This window comes from Anopheles merus, chromosome 2R (assembly GCF_017562075.2).
Source record: "Anopheles merus strain MAF chromosome 2R, AmerM5.1, whole genome shotgun sequence".
Classification (NCBI taxonomy): Eukaryota; Metazoa; Arthropoda; class Insecta; order Diptera; family Culicidae; genus Anopheles; species Anopheles merus.
In genome coordinates, this window is record NC_054082.1 from 32,692,440 (window position 1) to 32,705,242 (window position 12,803).

At 42.2% G+C, this 12,803-nt stretch overlaps 1 pseudogene; it reads left to right on the top strand.

Moving 5' to 3' along the window:
- LOC121590664 overlaps positions 1-12,216 on the top strand; it is a 51,723-nt pseudogene extending 39,507 nt beyond the window's left edge.
- Positions 12,217-12,803: the final 587 nt, after the last annotated feature.

Consider the following 12,803-nt stretch of genomic DNA (forward strand, 5'->3'; position numbering starts at 1 on the left):
CGCAACACGAACTCAAATATTTATTTTATCATCCCATAGCGCACCACGAAGCCACTCACCATACACTGAACCACATATACCACCAAACGCAACACGTTCTGAAACACTCAGATTTGCCGAGAGCACCATCACTCACGGTGAGACACCACTCGCACCTGGTAACGCACACACCGTAGATCGACCTCAACCACACTCACCATCGTTAGCACCTACGAGAAGTGAAAGCAACACTAACACTAACTCTGAACAAATATGCCGAATACACATTACCGATAACATTTTAGGCCGCGGGGCCATGGGGATTCTCAACACTCATTTTCTCAAGCGCTCATGAGTGCTTTTGAGAAATCTCCGTTCTCAGCGTTTGTCGAATCGGAACAAAATTGGTTTTGAGAATCTTTGAGAATCTTTGAGAAAGTTGACGATGCAGCGATTGGCTACCTGAAATATAAGCAATTGTGCTATTTCTTTTTCGATAACCACTTTGGAAAATGTATTCAATATTTATAATTGAAACAGTTTAAAAAAACATGCGATCAAAAACATATTTTCTATTTAAAGCTCCAAATAAAACTTGAGTGGCTTTATCAGTTTTTCAGAGTGAGAAAAATTGATGACGGCCACGAGCTCGCGTCTGAGAACAAGTTTTGAGTGCTTGAGAAACTTAAATGAGTGCTTGAGAATGTTTTCTCAGCTTGAGAAAGCCTCGTGGCCCCGCGGCCTTACATCACCGTTTTTTAGTCGACACCGGCGCCGAGATATCGGTTATTCCACCAAATACGAAAGAGAGACTTAACCCTTCGCCTTCACGAAAACTTTCAGCCGCAAACGGCACAAAAATAGCTACATATGGGCAAAAAACGTTAAGTCTTGATTTGGGACTCGAGAGAAAATTCTCATGGACATTTGTTGTCGCCGACGTCAGTACGCCTATAATAGGTGCGGATTTTCTCGAGTTTTACGATCTATTAGCCGATGCTAAGAGAAAAAGATTAATAGACAACTCGACAAAACTCCAGATTCAAAGTACAAAAAGTCAAAATAAGAATACTATTTCAACAATTTGCATAAACAAACAATTTGCCAGCATAGTTGAACGATACAAAGACATCACAAAGCTGAACACTAAACATAAAACTACTAAAACGGTGGAACACCAAATACTCACTACTGGCCCACCTATTTTCTGCCAACCACGCAGATTGCTTTTAGATAAACTACAAGCAGCTAAAACCGAATTCCAATACATGGTAGAACAAGGCATTTGCAAACCGTCTAAAAGCAGCTGGGCCAGTCCACTGCACATGGTTAAAAAATCTAACGGTAACTGGAGACCGTGCGGCGACTACAGAGGCTTAAACGCGGTAACCGAACCAGACCGATATCCTATACCACACATACAAGACGTAAGCAATATACTACACGGCAATAACGTCTTTTCATGTATAGATCTGCAGCGCGCATACCACCAGATTCCTGTAGCAAAGCAAGACATCCCAAAAACAGCCATAACCACTCCGTTTGGCTTGTATGAGTTTAACTTTATGACGTTCGGGTTGAGAAACGCTGGACAAACCCTACAACGCTACCTACACGCAATATTTTGCGATCTCCCGTACGTTTTCCCATATATAGATGATTTATGCATCGCCTCGAGTAGCATAGAAAATCACAAAATGCACCTTGATACAGTTTTTAAACGCCTAAGAGAAAATGGTTTGGCAATTAACGCTGATAAATGCCAAATAGGAAAATCTTCCGTAACTTTCCTCGGTCATTTAATAACTCCGGAGGGAATTAAACCGAACCCATCAAAAGTACAAGCCATTATCGATTTCCCAAGACCGAAGGTTACAAAACAACTAAAAACATTCCTTGGCACGATAAATTTTTACCGGCGTTTTATCCCACACGCGGCTGCAAATCAGCACGTTTTACAAAAAATGATACCAGGAAATGTGCGAAATGACAATACTCCACTTAACTGGAACAAAGAGACAATTGATGCATTTGAAACCTCTAAAAAAGAATTGGCGAGTACAACATTACTCGCTCATCCATCACCATATGCTAAACTCAGCTTGTACGTCGACGCTTCGAATGTTGCCATAGGAGGCGCACTCCATCAGGTGGAAAAAAAAGGCATAACACCCTTAGCATTCTTTTCAAAAAAACTATGCACCAGCATGCTAAAAGCAAGCACGTATGATAGGGAACTGTATGCCATATATGAATCAGTTAAATACTTTCGCGATTTTCTTGAAGGACGAACATTTTGCATTTACACCGACCACAAGCCCTTAGTGACGGCGTTTCACCAACGTCCAGAGCGAGCTAACCCCACTCAGCAGCGACGACTGGCTTTCATTAGCGAATATTCAACAGATATTCGCCACATCCCTGGTAACGAAAACAACGTTGCAGACATGCTAAGTCGCATCGAAGCCGTCTCTTCCGATTCCATCGATTACGAAAAAATGGCAGAGCTACAGAGAATGGATAATGACATACAAAAATTCATAAGAAACCCACCACAATCTAGCTCAATTGTTCTGAAGGAATTGGAACTACCATCGAAAAAAGGTACACTATATTGCGACGTTTCCACACAAGAAATCCGACCACTAGTTCCCGAAGCACTCCGAGCACACGTAATTAAAAAAATACATGGTATTTCTCATCCCGGCATTCGAGCTACCACGCATCTCGTTTCACAACGCTACGTTTGGCCAGCCCTGAGAAAGGACTGTAAACAATTCGTAAAAAACTGCATAGAATGCCAAAGAAGCAAGATAACTAGACACAATTTCACCGAAGCAGAACACATCGAAGTACTACAACACAGATTCCAGCACGTGCACATGGATCTCATCGGCCCTTTACCTCCGTCCGAAGGAAATGCTTATTGTTTAACCCTTATCGATAAGTTTACGCGTTGGCCGGAGGCGATTCCCTTACCAAACATGACGGCTGATACCGTCGCACGCGCATTCGTCACACACTGGATTGCTAGGTTTGGTGTACCTAGCAAAATCACCACCGACCGCGGTCGACAGTTTGAAAGCGATCTGTTCAAAAAGCTTTCCGAAACACTCGGTATTGATCACCTCAAATCTTCTCCTTACCATCCTCAGGCAAACGGGCACATCGAACGAGTTCACCGCCAACTTAAAGCAGCTCTAATGTGCCACGATCGATCCAGGTGGACTGAGACACTACACCTCGTTTTGTTAGGAATGCGATCGACGTTAAAAGAAGATATAGGAGCAACCGTTGCCGAATTTACTTATGGTACTTGTTTACGCCTACCAGGAGAGTTTTTCGACCACAACAAAACGATAGCGAATGCAACGTGTGAATTTGTAAACAATTTGAGAGTAGTGATGAGGAAACTAAAGCCAACACAAACATCCAATCATAACACAAACAGAGGAGTTTACGTACATTCGAGTTTAGATAGTTGTACTCATGTATTTGTGCGAGTAGATAAGATCAGGCCATCACTAACACCTCCGTATGACGGTCCTTACAAAGTATTAGACAGGAACAAAAAAACATACACACTCGAAGTGAAAGGAAATAAAGCCTCAATCTCGATTGATCGGCTTAAGCCTGCATATGTAGATAGCGCGAACCAAGACAGCGAAGTAGAGAAAAACACACAGCAACACTCAGAGACTAAACGCATACCAGTTCATCAATAGCGCTACGGTAGGAATATTTACCAGCCAAGTAAATTTTAAAAGGAAGGGGGATGTGATGTGGTGAATATACAAAGGTACAAACGCTCAACTTGAGGATATAAACCGGGCTCTGAGCCGACCACACAATCTCCTCACCATTACACGAATAAACGCTCTCTTCCATTTCACCAACCTAAGAGAACGGACGTGAGTAAAACCGCTACAAACTCATCATCCGAAACCCTACTTGGAAAACCCCCAAAAGCTTCCTGCAGAGAGTGGAACATGTGAAAAGCGGTAGTTTGTTTCATGCAAGAATAGAGCGGATGCATTTGCTTTGGTGATTTCATTTCCGGTCCTGTTGTGTGAGGTGACATTCTGATTACGTATGTGTAGGGATCGAGAGCAGCCAGGATAATAAATATATATCATTGATTCGAATACGGCAAGTAACAATCATTTAATAATGATCAGATAATCAGATAAGAACATACAAAAATAAGTTTATTAAGTAGAAACATGAAAACAGTTAAGATAGAATAGCGATTAACGAAAAGTATCGGCGCATTCAAAATAAAAATCAGGCTAATCGCAGAGAGAGTGATACAGCGAGAGGCGATACATCCGTTCGTATGGAAATGTCAAAATAGGAGGAGAGGAGGATAATCGTCAGTCTTGTGATTGATCTTAGCAAGGATGGACGCGACTATTCGATTGGACGGAATAAAAAGTTGTCATTAATAAAAAAAAAAATTTCGGAAATCACCACAGTATGCTCATGGCAGTTCGCATCGATGAAAGGCATCTCATCTCAATCATATTATGTTTGGACTTATCCGCACTGGGTTTGCTCTGCATCATTCATCTCTGCACCGTGTACAGCTCATCTCATTCCTATCAACCTTTCGCTCCCCTTCACGGCCTATCTATCTTTTCGAACCGTATTGCACTTTTAAGTTTAGAAACAAAACAAACTAACCGGCCATTGATAGTGTGCAGCAGTGGAAAAGCAATTCTTTTTTCGGCCTGATTATTTGGTTTTACTCTCAATGGCTTTCCATCGATTCCGATTCAGTTGATCATCTTTTCCCAAATACTATTTTTGGCTCGTAATCTAGAACGATTGCCGCATGTCAAAGGAGCATACAAGCGGCATACACTTACCCGCACGTAGTGGTTCTGCGGTATTTCTGGCCGTTGGAAATTGTTTATTTGAAAACTGCTAAACGGCCAGCGGAAGAGGGCGGCATTGCGAGGTGCGAACTTACGGATGGTGCCCGTGTAACGAACGTTTTGTTTATGTGCGCTAGAGAGAGAAAGTGTAAATAGAGTCGTAACATCAAACGATTGCAGCCAGACGGTGAAACTTCTTCGAGTCGGTGCCGAGTTGGCAAGGGCTTTGGTTTTGATCATCGTTTCTGTCACCATCTCAATTGAGCTATTCAGTATGGCATTTTTGCTTCCATTTCCATTTATCAGAGCGCTTTGTGAGGAAAAGTGTGACCTGATCGCATTGTTAGTCACACGTGTTGCTATCGATTGGCATCAGCAGATAACAGCTACTGCCTGTCAACGTACAGAGTTGATATATGATGCAATTTACCTGAGTGCTGAGGTAGTAAAAGCTTGTTTGGTAAGTGCCTAGAACACGACAAATAAAAGTGGGGTAAATAATAGAATGATAAACAGAATAGTTTGCCGTTCGGTGTGTTTTTGACGGGTTTAAGAGTTGCAAATAAATTTCAAAAATCATAAACCAGTTGCTTGGGTGTTCTGTTTAATCCAAATGGTCACGCTGTCGCTGTAGCATCAGTTTGAAGAACAAGATACTGACTTGCAGCGAACGAGTGTTGATCTCGGCAGCCGCACACGTCACCAGTGCTCATCTGCAAGTTATTTCGACTTCAGAAAAATGTGCAATGTATCTGATGTCAAGGGCATTCACGACTGATGGCCACCCCAAGGCTAGAGAGATTCGTTGATGTATTCATACTGCTCCCACCGACGACATTATGCAGCAGCATTGACGTGGCATTCAAAACAGCTGCATTCGTGCAATCGTTGCCACACGATAAGAATACGATTTTATTTTGTGCTAGGAAAATGGGAAACGATTCAACGATGAAGACCTTTTCACTACACAACAGAGTTCGTCCAGTTAAATGAGAAAAGGTAAAGCACACCCACAGACACACACCCACAGGAAATACAGGATCGAGGTGTACCAGCCCGAAGCAAATTGTCGTGCAAGCTCTCTGTCTGTTTTGAAACGATTTCCCCAACGATTAAAGGTTAATGGAAACGACGAACAGGATAAAGCGAAATGTTCTTCGTCCACGGTAAGGGATGGAGGCTCTGCGCCGTTTTTATCGCTGCTCACAACACCATGAGAGCTCCCAGCCAAGGTCAAAGTCTTTGTGTGTCTGTAAAAAGGCAAATGTGAAATATTCGTATGATGATAGAAAAGCTGTGAGCAATGACGTGTTGCAAAGCGAAGTGCTCAGTGTTGTGTTCAATGCAGTGAGTAGGCGAAGATCATTCGTTTCGTACCATGTGTAGCTGTTTGCAAGAGGATTTTCAACCTACCCATGTCATGAGAGTATCAACAGCCTTTGTGAGGCATAAACAACCCCTTGAAGTTATATATCGAGTGTATTATCAAATTGCTTTGAAAAAAACATCATTCTTTTCATACATCTACAGAATTTCAAAAAAATACAGAGGTAGGTTGTGGCCAAAATAATAACCCGTTCAATTATCTGACACATGACCAAACTCCATAGCATTTAAGTGGCAGCCATGTCAACGCAAACATCCGTGGCAAAGTGTATTCCACAACCGAAATATACCTTTGATTGCCATACTGCATGTTTGTCGGTTGCCGTAATAATGTCTCATTTTCAGTGTCACGATGTGTTGGAGCTTGATATAACTTGCGAGACAGCTTACGCACCAGATCGAAGGGAAAGTTTGTTGGCAACGTTCTGAAGTGTATGATCGTTTTCGCAATAAAATGTCAAATGGATGAATGCTACCAAGGGGCTCGTTCCTTTTCTCACATACCATTCAAAGCTGTCAAATAAGCACAAAACTTGAGTGAATTTGTATTCCGCACGAAAAGAAATACATATTTCCAAAACAATGTCACTGAAAAGATGTACACGTTGAAATGAAACGATGAGGCTATGTTTAGTACTTTGTTTCCTAAAATTCAACAATTATGGCTACAGCCAAATGAGGTAAAGTTTAAGTCACCCATGAGCCCTTACCAAGGCATGCAATAAAAGACGACACTTTTGTGGTTGTGAAAAGCCACTCGCAATATTATCGTTTAGGATGGGAGGTGGGAAAAAACAGTACGTATACTATTTTTTGGCTGTCAAGTGACCCTTGGTGGTTAGCTGTTTCGAGAATGTTTAACATACTTGAACTTGATTTTACGACCAAGTGACACAGACAAGCATCGCAAGCACTCCACCGGCACGAAGCTGTCCGTGCGAGATCGCCCGTATGTGATGGTGGTCTTTGAGTGACCTACTTTCCGATAAGCTATTACTCATTCTCGAGAGTCGTTACCTTGCGCCGTCATTGTTTCTCCCATTAGTTGGTCTACTCTGTCGCCGGAGGGCTTGGGTTGATAGGCACAGCGACAGGCAGGGCCATCTCTTCATCATCCTCACTACCACCAGCACCATCACCATCATCACACCGCTGCAAGACACATTTCCGACACTTGCTTGCATACCAACCCCGGACTACCGTTGTCCGCCTGGCCGCCTCCCAGAGCACATGGTTGAACCACACTAGTGGGACCCGATGTTTAACTTGATGAATATTTAGTACAAGAGTCATTTCTGAGCCCATAATGTTAAAACCATGGCGAATGGACTGCCGGAAGTGGCAGTGGCGTGACATTTTGCTGCAGAACGGCAGGCCCCGAGAAAAGGCAGACAGGCAAAACGTAGGTTGCAAGTGCCAGTGTGTGTGCAGCTTGCAACCACTCACGGCCGAAATCCACCGTAGAACGGTAGTGACACAATGCCGAAACGAGACCTCACAGTTTGACCGTCGCTTTGGCCGCTCGAGCGTTGTGGGAGGTGGCGATGGTTCGCTAAATCGTTTTCATCGAAATGAATTTATCCTCCGCGCCCGGTCGGAAAACTCGGCTAAAGTGCTCCGGCACATTCAGCGGGGAGAGACCACCATCGTTTGGATTATTTACGAGTAGACGATGGCGTGTCAGGGACTGTGGTGGTTTGCGTCGTGCAAGCAAGGCTCCAGGGTGCCTACAACCTACCGATAGGTGGTTTCAATTTGGCTTGGTTGTGATGCAGCCGCAGATCTACCTCGAGATGCCCGCAGTGCTTCAATGTTGAAAAGTTTGCTGCTAGAATATCTTGTGAATTTTTCATTACAGTGACGATGCTTTTATGTCTTCAATACAATTGCTCAGGAAACATGGCATCATGGGTGGATAATCTTGGTCTTTGCCTAAACGCACAAATCACCCAATTGTGCCAACCGTATGACGCAGTTTTGTAAATCATCCATTTCCCATCGAATGAAGCTGTTGCATGTCTGCTGCCGCCTATTCGAAGCATGAATTGGCATACTTTTCTGTGTGGTTTGGTTTCGTTCACGTCATGAAACAATTCCATTATGCGATAGCTTGAGCGGCTTTTCTGGATTGCAATAACGGAGCGTTTCACGTTTAGGCACGCACGTAAAACGATGCAAACCTCGGCAGGTCATTTGTATTTGAGCGTTAATTTCTGTATTGTTTCATTAATACTGTTTGTTTTATTTACCACTATACAGTGTTGTTTCTATTTGTGATGATTGTAGTAGATATACATATGTGTGATTATATCATGTAACTAGGTGTTAGTGAGATCGGTGTTATGGTTCAGGTTAGTGTTCAATAAAAGCGCTCATGGTTCAACCACGTAAGAATGATATCCTTCCGAGTGTGGATTAAATCTAGCTCTGTTTTATTCAATAATCAGTTGAAAACATGCGTGTATGAGATTTACTTCTAATAAAACGCAAACTCCGTCCGTATCATACGGTACGAAAACGTGTGAAAGCTTGTAAATAGTCATACTCTGTTTCAGGCTATGTGTTATATTCCATCCATACTATCAAATCACATTGTTCTCTTGCCGTTTTGTGGTCATATTTTTAAAGTAAATGTAACATTGTTTTGTAAGTGAATCATTAAAAAGCATTCTGATACGATGGTGCGACAACTTCCTAAAGAAACCACGACCAATAAAAAGGGAGCAATCGAAAGACCCTTCTTCATTTTATCATTTGTCATATTTGGTGCAAATTGTCAGCAAACACAACTTGGACAGTTTCATGCCCATCGGGGACAGCGATAGCGTGCTGCTCGATGCGACAAATGGCATTGTGACAAATGCTGCAAATTCTATTGAATAGCAACTCGTCCTTTCGGAAGAACAGCCAGGTATTCAACGGAACTCGGCCTTGTTTCCAACCAGCCAACCAAGCTATCCGGGGAGATTTCATCTTCCCTTTGGTCCCGGCACCCTTGTCAAAGTTTAACTGTCATAGCGAGGGGTACTATGTCCCTGGTCTGCGGCGAACGATGAAATAAGTTGGATTAAACAAAAAGAACAAATAACAAACAAAACGATATTTACCAAACAGTATCGAAAACACTAGGGTCCGTGCTTCTGATCACTGTACTAAACACACAGTGTATGTACAGTATGTACTGAGACAAAAGGTGACACAGTTACATGGTTCATTATGTTCCCAGGATCGTGGCGATTTATTTTACTATTTTCATTCCGATCCGTCTCGCTGTTAACTTTCCGCACTCAATGAGAAATCAATTTAGCTTCAACGCTCCTTTACGTCGCTAAACATACGATGAGCCATATTCCTGTGTATGTGTTCGTGTTCATTTCGCACGTAAAATGACAAAGTTCATAAAATTGTATCAAACAAGAGCGCTCAGCTTTCTCAGCAAACCTCTTATGGAAAACGCATTGTTCCACATTTACTCCTTCAGCCTGGGCGTTGCGTAGAGTTCATTTTCCACAAACTTGTCGCTTGTTACAAGCTCGCCAAATAGATGGCGAATGAAACTCTTTCAAGAAATATAAAGAAGGATCCAGAGCAAGTTTGTTGCGGTGAAGGCTTCGGAATGTAAGGCAGACTGATACGCTTGGTGCATGTGCTTTTCATGTTAAGTTTCCTGACTGACTGTTGAGTTGACAAACAAGGTTGCGATTATGGGGTCACATAAAATGAGTTCTGGGGTTTCCTTGCTGCGTCTCTATCGCAGGACTTGCTGGTTTGTTTTCTTGTTTTTAGAGCTTTTCATTCCCTTTTCTTCGTAGCGACGTGAATATGTATCTCAGCGCACTCGAACAGCTGGGTTTGAGCACACCCGTCTCAAGAGGAAACTGTGCTCCAGTGAACTAATTGCAGCTGCGCTTGTTGCGGCTTCTACTTTACACGTGTGCTGCACGAGCTGCTGGCTTGCCTGGTTGTTGGTTGTGATTGTGTGGTGGCTGCTTTTATACCTAGCTTCTTATCTTAACATGCAATTGGCGCACAACATGAAATAGCACACGCAGCGCTGGTAAAAGGCGTCCTTGTGGTACAGCGAGTGAAAGAAAGCATCGGTGGGAATGGTGGATGGCTAGCGACGGAACAGATTGCTGCGGTAGATTGAGTGTGGGATGCTTTGTCTAAATGATTTCATTTTATGCTGCACGTGTGCACTGCGGCATCTATAATGATTTTAAGATCGTACCAGGACATACCGCAGTAGTCGTGCAGCCAAGGGGAAAAGAAAATTTATTTAACATAGTTCCCTCGAGCACTCAGTATGCTGCTAGATGCTAGCTAGTGTATTGGTCCGGTGAAGTAATTAGCGGTCACAGGAGAAGGGTGTTGAGTTGTTGCCAGAAGTTAACGACAATTGGCAAATCGTCTGAAAAGTAAGCATAAACAATTGCGATTTCTATTTGAAACGGTCGTTTTGCTAAGCGCTAAGTGCCTGAACGTACAGTTCATGAAGAGTAAAAGCAATTTAAACAGCAGGAGAAACAAAAAAAAACAGCTTTCAGGATGACTATAGCAATTGTATGAATTCAAAAGCTTTCGAAAGTTTTTTAATATTGAATTTCATTGACCGGCTCGAAGGATCGAACAGGGTTTTCAACATATATTTTGAAAGTCATAATAGAATAAAACCACAAAGGCGATAATTCAAAACATGCATTAATCAAACACAATGCATAACATCCATCCAGAATCGATTTTAAGCTCACTCCGTCACCGTAAAAAACAGAACAGAGATTAAATGATTTATTTCATCTACCATTTGTGTGAAGCTTGAGTGTGACTAATATGAATGATAAATTATTATCCCTTAAGAGTAGAATGGGATCAAATTGACAGCATAGGAAACTTATCTTAGTTTGCCTTCCTTACTTCTCTCCTACTCTAAGCGAACGCTGGTGCTGGCCTTGTGCAATGTGGTGTGCGGTGTGCGGCCTTGTGCAGTGCAGTGTTAAAACATTTTACTTTTATACCACCACCACCACCTTCTACGCATACCCATTCATCATAGTAAATTGCATAGTTGCTCATAAATACTTTGCACCATTATCATTATTCTTCCGCTACAGTATCCTTTTGTGTAGAAGCCGCTCTTGGTTGGGATTTTGGTGGTTTTATCTTCTTTTAACCATTGGAATGCCACTAGAAAGCTGTCCAAAAACAGTTGATGGAAGAAAATTCTCAGAACAACACTCGTGAGAAAAGTTTTGAAATCAAACTTAACCGAAACAATTGTAAGAATCGGTTCGGTTATTGCTTAAACCAGAATGGATGTGATTTTCAAGAATCTTTAGCTGCGTACCATTTATCGTTGAATCCTCTTTGTGTAATAAGCATTATAAATTTCTAAGAGTTCAGTAACTTACCTTTCTGTAAGCCTTTCCTATCCTTGATTGAAAGGCAGTATTTACTAAGCTTATTGTTTCAACAAACATGCACATCGACATACAAGTACTAGACTCTTAAGGAAATAGACTCCTCAATTCTTATCTTTTTGCACGAATATTACAATTGAAACCCTTTCTACAACCTGTCATACATTTTTTCTTTCAAAAATAAACACACATTTACTATTCCCTTCACTCTGTCATGCTGGGAGCATCACCGCCATCAAGTCATCCACCATTGTTGTTGACTGATGGGTTCAGCGAAACGGGGTCCTAATAGGGGAAAGGAAAGGAAACACCATGAGAGCTCTCATGAGAGATTTCGCTACCATTTCATTGTGTGCGTGTATTTTCCTGTCTTTTTTGTACCACTTTCAGATTATTTACTGTGGACCGGGGAGCCGCCGCCAGGGCAGCCAGCGACACATGCCACTGCCAACGAAAACGACGCGAACCGGCAGCTGTCCAGACATTTTATAACCGGAAACAATGGAGGAAACGTCCGTCACCTTCGTTTAATACACTCTTTGTTTTCGCACAGTGCAGCCCAGTGTCTTCGTTTATCCTGTCCTCGACGGATCATCAGCACAGCGGCACAAGCTTCTACGAAACGGTAAGCCTCTATGGGTTTTGGCTCATTGCTGGAAACACAATATGTTTGTTTGTTGCTGCAGTGTTGGATTATATCAGCATGAAGAGTGTAAAGAGAGGAGCTTTAAATAACATTTTAAGCCTGAAGTATCATACGAAATTTGACTTCGATTAATGCTGCGTCCGTAAATACAGAACATCAAACGGATCGTCTAATTAATAGTAAGAATTTTGTGCATATCATTAGCTATGCGAACCAATGAAAATAAAGATTCCTTCCGAAATTCTGAGCTACATAAAACTGTTTGATAAGCCTAATAGAAAGATGAAATAGAATTACTACAAGCTCAATATTTGCAGAGCTGTAGAAGCATAAATGAATTACACGCAAAGTAAATTTAACGATACGGAATCCAATAAATCATCTAACAAAGAGGGTCAACTTTGGCATCTTACACCTTTCCACCGCTATCGACCCGGGAAAAAACACCACAGCAAATCAGATTGGCTGTGAGGGTGAGTTATGGTTAGGATCAAAATT